This window comes from Bubalus bubalis, chromosome 4 (genome assembly GCF_019923935.1).
Source record: "Bubalus bubalis isolate 160015118507 breed Murrah chromosome 4, NDDB_SH_1, whole genome shotgun sequence".
In the NCBI taxonomy this organism is placed as follows: domain Eukaryota; kingdom Metazoa; phylum Chordata; class Mammalia; order Artiodactyla; family Bovidae; genus Bubalus; species Bubalus bubalis.
In genome coordinates, this window is record NC_059160.1 from 45871046 (window position 1) to 45886534 (window position 15489).

Here is a 15489-nt window from a genome sequence, read left to right on the forward strand (position 1 = left end):
AAACTAAAAATAGAGCTATCATGTGATCCAATGATCCCACTTCAGGGCATATATTGGAAAGAAAAAGTTCCGATTTGAAAGATACATGCATCAGATCATAGCAGCACTATTTACAATAGCCAAAACATGGAAGTAACCTAAATGTCTGTCAACAGATGAAGGGATAAAGACAATGTGGCACATACAAACAATGTAATATTACTCAGCCATAAGCAGGATAAAATAATGCCTTTTGTAGTAACATGTATGGATCTAGAGGTGATCATACTAAGTGAAGTAAGTCTGGCAGAAAAGACAGATATATAATATCACTTATATGGAGAATCTAAGAAATAGTCTATGTGGTTCCCTGGTGCTCTAGTTGTTTGAATTTGGTGGTTTTGCTGCTATGGCCATGTTTATCCTACGTCGGGGATCTGAGATCCCACAAACTGCTTGGCGTGGCCAAAAAAAAAAAAAAGAGTCCAATGAACATTATGAACAAACCAAAACAGCTTCATAGTCATAGAAAATATAACTTGTTGTTACTAAGAGAGAGAGGGGTAAACTAGGAGTATGGGATTAACAGATACACACTACCATACATAAAATAGATTAAAAAAACAAGGACTTATGTATAGCACAGGGAATAATAGTAACTTATAATATCTGTAATGAAAAAAATTAAAAAGAATATAAGTATATACATAGATTATGTATAACTGAATCACTTCGATGTTCACCTGAACTAACAGAATATTGTAAATCAAGTGAAAGTGAAAGTGAAGTCATGTCCGACTCTTTGCGACCCATGGACTGTAGCCCACCAAGCTCCTCTGTCCATGGGATTATTCCAGGCAATGATACTGGAGTGGGCAACTCTACTTCAATTAAAGAAACAAGCAGACAAAAGAACTCACAGCTTAATTAAGATAAAATGCTGGAATCAAAGGCGAGTTGTTGGAGAAGTCGGGCTAGAGGCCACCACCAGGGGGAGACTCTTCTTGCTGGGGCATCAGACCCCAGGAAGGGCAATAGAGCAGCCCCTGCTACTTCTCTTGGATCCCAATGATCCTGCCTCTCTGACTATCCCCCATTTTCAGCCCTTTTGTATTTCTGTGTCTCGTTGCTAGTTCCCTTGCCTCTCCCTGTATTCTGCACCCAGTGTCATCTTTAGTTCAAAGTAAGTGGTTTCTGAGAAGGCTTTCTTGTCTCTCCTTGCTATTCTTTGGAACTCTGCATTCCGATGCTTATATCTTTCCTTTCTTCTTTGCTTTTCACTTCTCTTCTTTCACAGCTATTTGTAGGCCTCCCAGACAGCCAAGCAGAGATAAGAAAGCCTTCCTCAGCAATCAATGCAAAGAAATAGAGGAAACAACAGAATGGGAAAGACTAGAGATCTCTTCAAGAAAAGTAGAGATACCAAGGGAACATTTCATGAAAAGATGGGCTCAAAAAAGGACAGAAATGGTATGGACCTAACAGAAGCAGAAGATATGAAGAAGATGGTGGCAGAATACACAGAAGAACTGTACAAAAAAAGATCTCATGACCCAGATAATCACAATGGTCTGATCACTGACCTAGAGCCAGACATCCTGGAATGTGAAGTCAAGTGGGCCTAAGAAAGCATCACTATGAACAAAGCTAGTGAAGGTGATGGAATTACAGTTGAGCTCTTTCAAATCCTGAAAGATGATGGTGTGAGAGTGCTGCACTCAATATGCCAGCACATTTGGAAAACTCAGCAGTGGCCACAGGACTGGGAAAGGTCAGTTTTCATTCCTATCCCAAAGAAAGGCAATGCCAAAGAATGCTCAAACTACCACACAATTGCACTCATCTCACACACTACTAAAGTAATGCTCAAAATTTTCAAGTCAGGCTTCAGCAATACATGAACCATGAACTTCCAGATGTTCAAGCTGGTTTTAGAAAAGGCAGAGGAACCAGAGATCAAATTGCCAACATCCACTGGATCATGGAAAAAGCAAGAGAGTTCCAGAAAAACATCTATTTCTGCTTTATTGACTATGCCAAAGCCTTTGACTGTGTGAATCACAAGAAACTGTGGAAAATTCTGAAAGAAATGGGAATACCAGACCACCTGATCTGCCTCTTGAGAAACCTAGATGCAGGTCAGGAAACACAGTTAGAACTGGACATGGAACACAGACTGGTTCCAAATAGGAAAAGGAGTACTTCAAGGCTGTATATTGTCACCCCTGCTTATTTAACTTATATGCAGAGTACATCATGAGAAACGCTGGACTGGAAGAAGCACAAGCTGGAATCAAGATTACCAGGAGAAATATCAAAAACCTCAGATATGCAGATGACACCACCTTATGGCAGAAAGTGAAGAGGAACTAAAAAGCCTCTTGATGAAGTGAAAGTGGAGAGTGAAAAAGTTGGCTTAAAGCTCAACATTCAGAAAATGAAGATCATGGGCATCCGGTCCCATCACTTCATGGGAATAGATGGGGAAACAGTGGAAACAGTGTCAGACTTTATTTTTCTGGGTTCCAAAACCACTGCAGATGGTGATTGCAGCCATGAAATTAAAAGACACTTACTCCTGGAAGGAAAGTTATGACCAACCTAGATAGCATATTCAAAAGCAGACACATTACTTTGCCAACAAAGGTTCGTCTAGTCAAGGCTATGGTTTTTTCCAGTGGTCATGTATAGAATATGAGAGTTAGACGTGAAGAAAGCTGAGTGCCAAAGAATTGATGAACTGTGGTGTTGGAGAAGACTCTGGAGAGTCCCTTGGACTACAAGGAGATCCCAACCAGTCCATTCTAAAGGAGATCAGCCCTGGGATTTCTTTGGAAGGAATTAGCTAAAGCTGAAACTCCAGTACTTTGGCCACCTCATGCGAAGAGTTGACTCATGGGAAAAGACTCTGATGCGGAGGGATTGAGGACAAGGAGGAGAAGGGGATGACAGAGGATGAGATGGCTGGATGACATCACCGCCTCAATGGACATTGGGTTTGGGGTGAATTCCGGGAGTTGGTGAGGGACAGGGAGGCCTGCGTGCTGCGATTCATGAGGTTGCAAAGAGTTCGGACACGACTGCATGACTGAACTGAACTGACTGAAGTGGTTTCTGAAGGGAAGGGAGTTAGGGGGAGAATACATACATGTGTGTGTATGGCTGAATCCCTTCACTGTTCACCTGAAACTATCACAGCACTGTTAATCGACTATTCCTCAATACAAATAGAAAGTTCACAGTGTGAAAAAAATAAGAGGTTTCTCCCTCGGCCCCCGCCCATTCTCTAGTCCCCCTTCCTCCCTTAATCCAGGCTCCTTCTCTCTCCCCATCTATCACCTGCATTCACCCTCCCCTCCTGTGCTCAGCTGCAGAAGCGCCAGTTTCCTAACCCTCAGCTCCAACAATTTTGTCTCAGTCTCCTTTTTTCCCTCACAATGTGCCTCTGCACCTTGACCCTCAATGTGTCCCTGGACCCTCACTGCTCTGGGGGTGGTGGAGTTGGGTCCCCCTGCAGACTCTCATAGATCTGGGTGAGCTCCTCCCGCTTCCTCTCCAGCTCCCTGGCCCGCTGCCGCAGGTTTTCAGCTGATGCTGCCTTTGCACCATCGTGCAGGTGCATTGACTCCTTCACCAGGAAGCCCACATCCACCAGGAGGAAGAGCCCTGCAGTGGCCGCCCCCACGATTCAGCCTCCTTTGGTAACTGTCAAAGCCGTGCCTTTGAAACCTGCCTCTACCTGCTGGATGGCTGGAGCTGCGATTCTCCCAGGGCTCAGGTAGACGTTTGCCTTGACTGCAGAGTCAGGGTTGGCTTCACCTGTCTCCATGGCATGTATATTTATTTCAAGGTGTTTCTCGACTTTTGCCAATTTCTCTGTTGTGTCAACAATTTGGGGGTTGCTCTTGAGTACCTCTAGGAGCACCTTCCATTTCTTGACACCAATTGACTGGCTTTTTTTCTGCTGATGACCTACTTACATGTTCCACGATGCTGGTGGACACAGCGGTCACAGCAGCCGCTGCTCCCAGCCCTATCCCAGTGGCTGAGAGTGCCACACTGGCCCCTGCTGTCACGGGTGCCAGAACCAGGCCAAGGATGGTCAGGGCGCCAGATAAAGTGCCAGTGCTGTGGGTCACCACATTGGAGATGGTCAGTCCCTGTGGACTTTGTCAACATTGTCTGCAAGCTCCTAGAGCTTGCTTTTAAGCTCCACCAGCTGCTGTGTCACCCGAGGAAACTTCTTCAGAAACCTCTTCCTATCCAGCTGCTCTTTTGGGACCGTTCCTTGCTCCTTCCCAGCCAAGTCTCTTTTCAATTCATTCAGATATTCGTGTAGTGCATTCATGTCTTACCTGTAACAGTGAAGGTCAAGGGGTTAGAAAGGCAGTTCGCTTGTCTGTAAAATAGGTTCAAAAATGTCTATTCTGCATAAATACAGAGATAGTACTATAAATCAATTAGAAAAGAAATTTACAAAAGTAAAATTTCCTCTTTCAACATTAAACACAGGTTTTATACCTTGTAGATGCTCCATATACTTCTTCAATCCTCTAACAGATAAAAAAAAGTCACCTTAGGATACTCATAACTTAAGAGAGATATTTGATGGAATTCCCTGGTGGTCCAGAGGTTATGACTCTGCACTCCCACTGCCTCGGGCATGACTCAGTCCCTGGTCAGGGGCCAAGGATCCCACAAGCCATGCGGCTCAGCCAAAAAAAAAAAACAAACAAACAAAAACGCATTTGGTAGAGATGTCTCGGAGGCAGGGCAACACCAGCACTTCGAAAGAGTTGGTGAGTGGGAACTCCACAGAGAAACAAAGAGAAGTGGGATTAGAGCAGAAAGCCTGCATTCAAGGGCCTCGGTGTGTAGTGAGGGGTCAACCTGATCTTTGCCCTTGGCTACTGGGAAGTGGTCCCTAAGCCCCTAGAATATTCTGGCAGATACGAGTGTCCTTGTCTGCCTGGGCCTTTTGGCCACTGTTCAGTCTGACAAGGAGACATGTGATGGGGCCTCTGGAGGAGCTGGACTCTAGGACATTAGTCTGACCTCAGGGAGGGGCTGGAGACCACAAGTCAGGATAATTTTTTTTTAATGGGTGAGTGTCCCTGGCAGGCAGTGTTCCGTGTGCCCTGCCACACACCAAGTTCCAGAACAGTAACGCATCCTGGGGACAAGCGAAGCTTCAGGTGTGAAATCCACCGAGACTCTGCCCTGTGACTGATGGAAACCCACAGGCTTCCTGTAATACACTGGGATCAGGATGGCTCTCAGTGAGTCCTGTCTGCTCTATAGGGAATTCTCAAACCTGAGGGTGGTTTTGGGGATCCCCTAAATTTGCCATTGGTTCAAATGAAAGCAGTCCTGAGCACTATGCCCTCATCCTTTGCAGATTGGCTGTCTCTGTGACTTAGAATTTGTAAAAATAGAAAAAACACCCCAAAGTCAGGACTAAAGGCACCTTAACAGTCCTTTAGTCTGCCATCTGCTGTCTTCTAAGGCTTGTGTCCTTGGCCTTCCCAGCAGCAGGTCCCTGAGTCCATCCACTGCCCCAGCTGCCTGGAGATCAGGAGATGTGTTGCTGGTTCCTCTTGGACTCTCCAGCCCACCTCACTGACTCCTGACCCAGCACTCAGCACCACTGACCTCTCAGGTGTCACATGTTAATTTGTGACAGCTTCACGAGGCTGCACCCCAAGGTCATGTGGAACTTTATGGAACCTCTAAAGGTTCAAGAGACTCGAGGAAACACCCATCTGAATGGCTGAGCCGGAAGAGACCAGCACCTGCACAGCTGGTGGAGGAAGTGTTTTCCTCTTGTTGGGGATGCGCGAGGCTCCTCAGAATCCCTCAAATGACACAATCGCAGCCACTCACTGTGACCCTGGAGGGCTCACTGAGCCACGCAGCCTTCCACTGTCAGGGTGGCTCCACGTAAATTAGAAGAGGGTCCCAGATGCAGTGAGAATCCAGGTCCCAGGCATGGTATGCAGACATGGTCACCCAGGGCCCTCTAGCCCAGCATGAGGGGATCCCATCAGGGAGGGAAGAAATATCCCCTCTCCCACTCAGGGGACCTCTGCTAGGGTCACAGCCCCTTTAGTCCTGTGTCCTCAGGGCCCACTCTCCTCACTCTAGTCCTGGTCCTGCTGCCCAAGCCTGCCTACTAGTCCTCCAACCTGGACCTTCTGCTCCACCCTGACCTGGGGTCTGACCCTGGTCCAGGCCTCCCTGGGCCTTTGGATGAGATGATTGCACTTGGTTCCCCACCTCTGACCCTGTAGTTCACTCTGAGACCATCACCATAGTCCTTCAGATTGAATTACTATTCCCATTGGACACATGCAAATCTGAAACTCTGACACATAAGCCCAGAACCCAGGAGCTGGGCAGAGCTAGATCCAGGATCCCGTCAGCTCCACCAGTTCCTCTCCAGCCTCTCTGCTTATGGGCCAGCAGGATCCTGCAGGGTTGGTACAGTTCCTAAGATGGGGACTAGAAAGGCTTTATCTAGGTAGAAGCCCGAGTAATACAAATGAAGGCATCAGGATTTTCTGACTTGCCCCAAAGGAAATTCTGCTTGATTCTCATCACCAGAAAGAAAATTCTTCCCAACAAGCTTTTTAAATGTTAATATTGATTGAGAACCTACTCTGTATCAGTCATTACGGGAAGATCGTTGCATGCATGATCTCAGTATCCTCACAATAAAACTGAACAGATGATGAAGCTAAGGCAGAGAATAGCTCAGTGATTTGTCCAAGGTCACATAACCTGCCCCTTCCTTGCAGGTTTCATCTTTTCTCAACCTGAGGTTGTTCACTGCCAGCAAATGACATGGAGGAAACATTCCTCATGAGATATTGAGAAGGAACATCCTCAACCCCCACCATAGGGTCCTGCTTGGAGGAGGTGTGCCTGCTAGCAAAAATCTAGTCTGGTGCCTCGGGATGTGGGTGACCTTCCTGACACACCAATACACCTGTACAGGTTACCTGGACAAACCAGCATTAGCCTCAATTTTCTTCAGGAATTCAGTCAGCAGGAGAAGCAGTTCCTCTCTGCTCAGTATGTCCCAGAGACACTCAGCAACATCTTCAAAAAAGATCTCAATATCTAGATGAAAGGAAGGGGAGTGCGGTTATAAGAATTTGTGAAGAGAAAAAGGGAAAGTGTTAGTCGCTCAGTCCTATTTGACTCTTTGTGACCCCGTGGGCTGTAGCCCGCCAGGCTCCTCTATCCATGGGGTTCTTCAAGCAAGAATACTGGAGTGAGTAGACATTCCGTCCTCCAGGGGATCTTCCCAACCTAGGGATAAAATCCAGATCTCCCACATTGCTGGCAGATTCTTTACTGTCTGAGTCACTGGGAAAGCGCAGAAGATTTTGTGGTGGATTATAAATGGTATTGGGTAGATTTTTTTTTAACCCTGTGTAACCTGGGGGAGGGCTCACAGATTTTGACAATCCACTCTAGAACAGGTATCTAGATCACCATGGCGACAGAAGTTGAAGAGAACTATTTGAGTTTTTTAATTTGGTGGACCCAAAGTGCGGATACTCCAGTTGGATGTTGCTGTACCAATTCTGAAAGACCACCAGGTTCCAACAAAGTCCAAGCATGTGGTGTAAACCCAGTGGACATATATATCTGCTCTGGCACTCACAGTATAAAACCACTTCTACCTTATACTCCTAGCTGAGATGTGGGGGGTAGTAGAAGCTGCTGGAGAGAATGTATCTTTCAAGAAAGGTGATATTCACTACCAGGACGGTCTCTGGGGGCTACACCGAGTTTGCTCTGGAAGCCCATCACATTGTTTACACACTTCCGCAAAAAACTGGACTTTAAACAAGAAGCTGCTATCAGCATCTCATGTTTTAATGCTTATCCAGCTCTGCTCCCCAGTGTCCGTGTGAAAGCTGGAGAAAGTGTTCTGGGGCAGGTGGAGGAGCTGGAAGAGCAGCATGCCAAATGGTCAGAGCTTATGGCTTAAAGATTTTGGACACAGTTACTACTTTCCTGGTGGCTCAGATGGTAAAACGTCTGCCTACAATGCAGGAGACCCGGGTTTGATCCCTGGATTGGGAAGATCCCCTGGAGAAGGAAATAGCAACCCACTCCAGTACTCTTACCTGGAAAATCCCATGGATGGAGGAGCCTGGTAGGCTATAGTCCATGGGGTCGAAAAGAGTTGGACACGACTGAGCCACCTCACTTCACTTCACTTCACTACTGAGGAAGGACAAAAGATTGTTTTGCAAAATGGAGCACATGAAGTGTTTAATCACAAAGAAGCTAATAATATTGATAAAACTAAGAAATCTGTTGGTGAAAAAAAAGTTGATGTGATTATTGAAATGTTTGCTAATGTCAGCCTTAGCAAAGATTTAAATTTTTTGTCACATGGAGGACGAGTAATAGTTGTTGGCCACAGAGGTCCTATTGAAATAAACCCACAGGATCCATGACAAGGGAATATAGCATAAAAGGAGTAGCTCTCCCTTCATCCTCCAAGGAGGAATTCCAGCAGTTTGCAGCAGCTCTGCAAGCCGGAATGAATTGGTTAGTTGAGACGAGTAATAGGTCCCCGGTATTCACTACAGAAGGTGGCCCAGGCTCATGAAGATATCATTCACAGCAGTGGGACCACAGGAAAAATGATTCTTCTCTTAAATCATTAATCCTTCCATTGATTTCCTGTGTAATTAAAAGGTTTCCTACAGTAGTTTTATGTACACTGCATTTGCTCTGCTTAGCAATCATTTGATTCAGTGAGTTTCTTCTATTTAAAAAAATATTTATCTTAGGATTCATAGGCATTGGAGTGCAGTTTATTTTATAGCTGGGAATATTCTTTATGCCTTCTGCCTCTCATCAAGGAATAGTGGGAAATACGATGTTAGTGGTCACTTGGCATTGGAGGACATTATAGAAATCCCTAACCGATGCTTATCATTAATTCCATACCTTTGACTAAAACATGCTAATTCAAAATAGGACTGCTTGATTCCCAAGCCTAGTTCTCTTTACAAAGGTTCTTTAGTCTCTGATTAGCCCAGAACTATACTGGACTCTGACGATTCTCTGAACTCAATGAGACCCCTTTTCTAAACTAATCTCATCTAGATCTACAGGTCTCTCAGAAGGGCAAGATAAACCATGTCCAGAGAAATCTGTTAGTTTCCCAATATTCCCCAGTGTTTTATGCTTTTTTCTGGGTTAATCATTGACTACCAATGATCCATGTGCTCTCTGAGGACATCAGCCTTATCTCTGGGATAATATGATACCAGGTGCAGAGTTGGGCTTCCCAGGAGGCGCTGGTGGTACAGAATCTGCCTGCCAGTGTAGGAGATGTGGGTTGGACCCCTGGGTCAGGAAGATCCCCTGGAGAAGGGCATGGCAACCCACTGCAGTATTCATGCCTGGAGAATCCCATGGACAGAGGGGCCTGGCGGGTACATACAGTACACAGGGCTGCAAAGAGTTGCACATGATGAAGTGACTTAGCACATCAGGTGCATGGTTTCCAAATATATATGCATTGATTGGTTCAACTTGTTCAACTAGCCGCGTGAAGGCTTTTAAGTTACAAATGGTTGTTCAAGCTCCTCCAAGTGCCACAGCCTTCTCCAACTATTACTTGGGGCCCCCTGGATCAAAGATCCTCAATATGAGGGTAAGCAGAACATGCTGCCTCAAATATTGATATGTCAAATAAAAGCATTTATATAAAATTGATTAAAAACAAAAACAAACAAAAAAAACAATTTAGGGTCTGTGTCCCTGGCCAGCTCGAAGCAGTCTGAACAGAATTGCCAGCCCTTTTCCCTAGTGGCCATATTCTCCTAAATGAAAAGGGGGGAAATAAAGGATTACAGTCAGGGAGGAAGGACAGGGGTCCCCAAGTGGCAAAAGGAAATAAATTGCTAGTGGCAGACGTTTTTTTCCCCTTATCTACATGAGATTAAAAGGTTCCTTGTAATCCTGTGTTGCCATGACGACACCTGGTGCCCCCTGAACTTAACTTTTTCTCAAACCTTGAGCTAACTAATGTGTATTTGTCACAGAAATGTTTTTCTTAAGCTGTGTTAATGAAACTATTCATTTGCTTGGAAATATGCCTTTATTCAAGATTCATGTCAATTGTTTTATGGCCAGAGGTGAGTCCCCTTGTGCCATTCTATCTCAAAATGCATATTGTGGGAGAGGAGCCTGGTATAACACTCTCTGTCTGAGGCATTTCTTTTATCTGATTAGCAGCTTGCTATCAGGTATATAATGCCTTGCTAAAAACTAAAAACTAGCAAGGGGGCACTCTTTCTGTCCCCTTCTGAAGTCTATGTTAGAAGCTTTCTCTACCCCCATTTACACTTTAATAAAACTCTACTACAAAAAGCTCTGAGTGATCCAGCCTTGTCTCTGGCTCCAGGTTGAAGTCTTCTCCTTTGAGGCCAAGGATACCAGATTCGCTCACAGCTCATGGAAGTAACCTTTCAGAATTGTATCTGTGTGTGACGGGGATCATATTTATTTTTTTTTTTTATTTATTTTTTTTTATTTTATTTTATTTTTAAACTTTACATAATTGTATTAGTTTTGCCCAACATCAAAATGAATTCGCCACAGATATACATGTGTTCCCCATCCTGAACCCTCCTCCCTCCTCCTCCCCATACCATCCCTCTGGGTCGTCCCAGTGCACCAGCCCCAAGCATCCAGTATCGTGCATCGAACCTGGACTGGCAACTCGTTTCATACATGATATTTTACATGTTTCAATGCCATTCTCCCAAATCTTCCCACCCTCCCTCCCTCCCCACAGAGTCCATAAGACTGTTCTATACATCAGTGTTTCTTTTGCTGTCTCATACACAGGGTTATTGTTACCATCTTTCTAAATTCCATATATATGCATTAGTATACTGTATTGGTGTTTTTCTTTCTGGCTTACTTCACTCTGTATAATAGGCTCCAGTTTCATCCACCTCATTAGAACTGATTCAAATGTATTCTTTTTAATGGCTGAGTAATACTCCATTGTGTATATGTACCATAGCTTTCTTATCCATTCATCTGCTGATGGACATCTAGGTTGTTTCCATGTCCTGGCTATTATTCATAGTGCTGCGATGAACATTGGGGTACACATGTCTCTTTCCCTTCTGGTTTCCTCAGTGTGTATGCCCAGCAGTTGGATTGCTGGATCATAAGGCAGTTCTATTTCCAGTTTTTTAAGGAATCTCCACACTGTTCTCCGTAGTGGCTGTACTAGTTTGCATTCCCACCAACAGTGTAAGAGGTTCCCTTTTCTCCACACCCTCTCCAGCATTTATTACTTGTAGACTTTTGGATCGCAGCCATTCTGACTGGTGTGAAAAGTACTATCAACAATTATATGCCAATAAAATGGACCACATGGAAGAAATGGACAAATTCTTAGAAAAGTACAACTTTCCAAAACTCGACCAGAAAGAAATAGAAAATCTTAACAGACCCATCACAAGCACGGAAATTGAAAGTGTAATCAAAAATCTTCCAGCAAACAAAAGCCCAGGTCCAGACGGCTTCACAGCTGAATTCTACCAAAAATTTAGAGAAGAGCTAACACCTATCCTGCTCAAACTCTTCCAGAAAATTGCAGAGGATGGTAAACTTCCAAACTCATTCTATGAGCCACCATCACCCTAATACCAAAACCTGACAAAGATCCCACAAAAAAAGAAAGCTACAGGCCAGTATCACTGATGAACATAGATGCAAAAATCCTTAACAAAATTCTAGCAATCAGAATCCAACAACACATTAAAAAGATCATACACCATGACCAAGTGGGCTTTATCCCAGGGATGCAAGCGTTCTTCAATATCCGCAAATCAATCAATGTAATACACCACATTAACAAATTGAAAAATAAAAACCATATGATTATCTCAATAGATGCAGAGAAAGCCTTTGACAAAATTCAACATCCCTTTATGATAAAAACTCTCCAGAAAGCAGGAATAGAAGGAACATACCTCAACATAATAAGAGCTATATATGACAAACCCACAGCAAACATTATCCTCAATGGTGAAAAATTGAAAGCATTTCCTCTAAAGTCAGAAACAAGACAAGGGTGCCCACTTTCACCATTACTATTCAACATAGTTTTAGAAGTTTTGGCCACACAGCAGAGCAGAAAAAGAAATAAAAGGAATCCAAATTGGAAAAGAAGAAGTAAAGCTCTCACTATTTGCAGATGACATGATCCTCTACATAGAAAACCCTAAAGACTCCACCAGAAAATTACTAGAACTAATCAATGACCATATATTTTTATTTAAATTAATAAACAAAGTTTATGCCTTCAGAATGATCTGCTTTTTTATCATAATATGATAACTGCAACAAATTCTAGAGCAAAATTTTTAAAAATGCTCTTTAGTATAAATTGTTAAAATTCATCTTCCTGAGTAGTGATCACCTGGGCACTGTTGGTAGAGCCGCCGGGGGTTATGGACGGAACTGCTTTTCCCACCCTCACCCTCCATTCACATGCTGAAGCTTTAACCCCCAGTGGCTGTATTTGAAGATTGGGCCTTTGAAGAGGCAATTGAGGTAAAATGAAGTCATGTGAAGCCCTAATCCAATAAGATTGTTGTCTTTATTAGAAAAGAAGACACCAGATTCTCTCTCTTCCTGCCCCCTCCTCCGGAGGAATGGCCATGTGAAGACACAGTTAGAGGGCAGCTAGGATGCAAGCAGGCAGAGAGGCCTCACCAGAAACCACCTCTACCTTGATGATCTTGGACTTCCAACCCTCCAGAGTCATTATCTAATCCTGGGATTTAGATGTCTTCAGGAATCTACAATTTTAATTTTTAGAAAGAGAATGAGGGCTTCCGAGGTGGTACAGTGGTAAAGAATTCGCCTGCCAATACAGGCGACACAGGAGTCATGGGTTCGATCCCTGGGTTGGGAAGATCACCTGGAATAGGAGATGGCAACCCACTCCCAGTATTCTTGCCTGGAAAATCTCAAGGACAGAGGAGCCTGGTGGGCTACAGTCCATGAGGTTGCAAAGAATTGAACACGACTGAACAAATGAGCACATGCACTCACACAGAGAGAAAGAGTACAGGGCACGTGTGTTTTGTGAGTTACTACTTCTAGCAGAGACTGGAGCACCCAGTAAATGAATGCTTCCATGTTTTAGCAGTGAAACAAAAGAATATTCACATTAAATGGGATAGAGAATGTAGTGAAAATAATTAACCTCAGATCAGTACAGGGCAAGATCACTGCTCAAATGAGTGACCAAGATCCCTGTGTGATTTCAGGGATCTAGAGGTTACGGAACTGCAGGTAAGACACAGGCAATTAGGATATATATATGGGAGGGGCTGGACACGAGGTAAGATGTGTTTCCTGGTACATGAACACACGGAGGCGTTATTCTTATTTCACAGAAGAAGAAAGTGAGACTCAGACAGGAGAAGGGACAACCCGAGGCCAGTGAGCAGAAAGCTCAGAGGTGGAACCCAAGGTCAAGTGTCAGACACTTCTTGGACATGACTTTGAATCCTCCTTAGTTTAAACTCCTGTGATTCTTCATTCCGCCACACAGGGATTTTTCCAACTAAATTTTGGTGGTGACTACGCTGCAGCTGGAGGAGAGCATGGCAACCCACTCCAATATTCTTCCCAGGAGAATCCCATGGACAGAGGGGCCTGGTGGGCTGCAGTCCATGGGGGTCGAAAAGAGTCAACAACGATTGAGCAACTAAGCACAGACCACAGCAGCACACTGCAGCATGTGCAGAAGTAGAAGCACAGCGTTGTTCACATGGAACTTATGTGTTACCTGATTTAAAAAGGGTTCAGGACCATCTACCATTGAGTAACTACTATGTGAGAGGATCCTAATCAGAGACGCTCAGAGTGGGCAGGGGAGGGGATCAACCAGCTCGAGGAGGGGTGGAGCCAGGTGTGACCCTGTGAACAACCCCGTCACCCCTCCCCTCCAGGTGGGAGGTGGCAAAGGGAGACTGGGGTTCAGTTCACTGTCCGCTGACTCTTGCAGAGCGGCTGGGGAAGCGGCAGGGTGAGAGCTGAAGGAATGGTGTTTGTGGTGATACCCCAGGGTCTGAGAGCAGGAGGAGGCTCAGGCCAAGGGAGAGGGCAGGAGGAGTTCCAGGGATGCTGGGGGACCTCCTCTTGCTGCCCCATATGGCTTTGCGGACTCTCTCTGCTGTCCCCCTCCCCATGGGCTGTCCTGGCCTCACTTCTGAGTCACTTGCTAGAGGGCAGTGGGAGAGGAAGTGAGCACCTAGCAAGCGGCTCCCCAAGGAGAGGGCTGGGAAAGAGGCTCTGTGGACACACTCCTGTTGGGGGAACTCCACGTGGCCCCCCTGAGGGGCTCCAGGATGCTTATCCATCCTCTTCTTGGTTCTTGATTCCTCTGTAGGCTAACTCTGCCTGGAGGAACCACCCTCAATTCTGGGTCACATGTAGGAACTGGCCAGAAAAGAGGCAGCTGCCTACCTGAGCGGTCTCTGAGGTTTTCTGAGCTCATGGTGGCAGCAGCAGGGTCTCAGATGTCTCCCTTCAGCTCCTTGTTCCTGTCAGGCTGGAAGGAGGTGTGACCTCTCCTTGGGGAGAGAAAACAGAACATGGGCTCGATCACAAGTGAGCTGTGGCTGAGGGAGCAGCGAGGGTTAAGGCCTCGGGTGGGTTCTCCTGGGACGGCCACCAGTGCCACCGGGGACTTAACCCAGCGTGGTTCTCTGTCTCCTGGGCTCTGCAGGTCACTAGTTAAGGAAAGTTACTCACCTTCCTCCAACTTCCTCCAAGTCATAGTCCTGTTGGGGTACAAGGAGAAGATAATGACAGAGGAGACAGCCATCTGTGAAGTTATAGAAGTAATAAAGCCAGAGATGGACAAATAGATAGGAAGGAATACTCTGGAAATTACATGAGGTTGGAGAGCAACTCTGTTACTAACTGGTAATAGGTGATGTTGACCCAGTGTCTATGACGTGCAGGCTCCTGAAACTAATCTAACTTTAGGTCAGCCCAGTTTTTCACACTGGTGCCAGAGCCTGGACTTTCTGATCCAGATCCCAGGTTTGTGATGACTATGCTCTACTCCATTTAATATATGAAAATAATTACTTGTGGATATATGTTTATTGGTAAGTGACTCTTCTCATTCTAAAACGATGTCTTGCCCCCCAGGCTCGAGTCAGCCTTGACAAAGTTCTTGGTGGTGCAACTCTGACAGCCCACGTCTTCCTTGCTTCTGCAAGAGCCTTTATCTCACAAGGGCCTGGAGTCCCGCCAGCCCCACCGCACTTCCTGTGTCCCTCCCCTGCGTGGCTGAGGACCCCGAACGGTGCCCGGTCCTCTCTGCTGTCCTTCCCTGACTACTGGACTTTAGGTTGGTTCTACCATACAATAAAAAGAACATTCTCCTTGTATTAAACTTCACTCACATTTGAGACTGTTTCCTTAAGC

At 45.3% G+C, this 15489-nt stretch overlaps 2 pseudogenes; one reads left to right on the forward strand and one right to left on the reverse strand.

Annotated features, from left to right (window-relative positions):
* Positions 1 to 3100: 3100 nt before the first annotated feature.
* LOC123333371 overlaps positions 3101 to 15489 on the reverse strand; it is an 18290-nt pseudogene continuing 5901 nt past the window's right edge.
* Positions 7521 to 8669, forward strand: LOC123333118 (annotated as a pseudogene).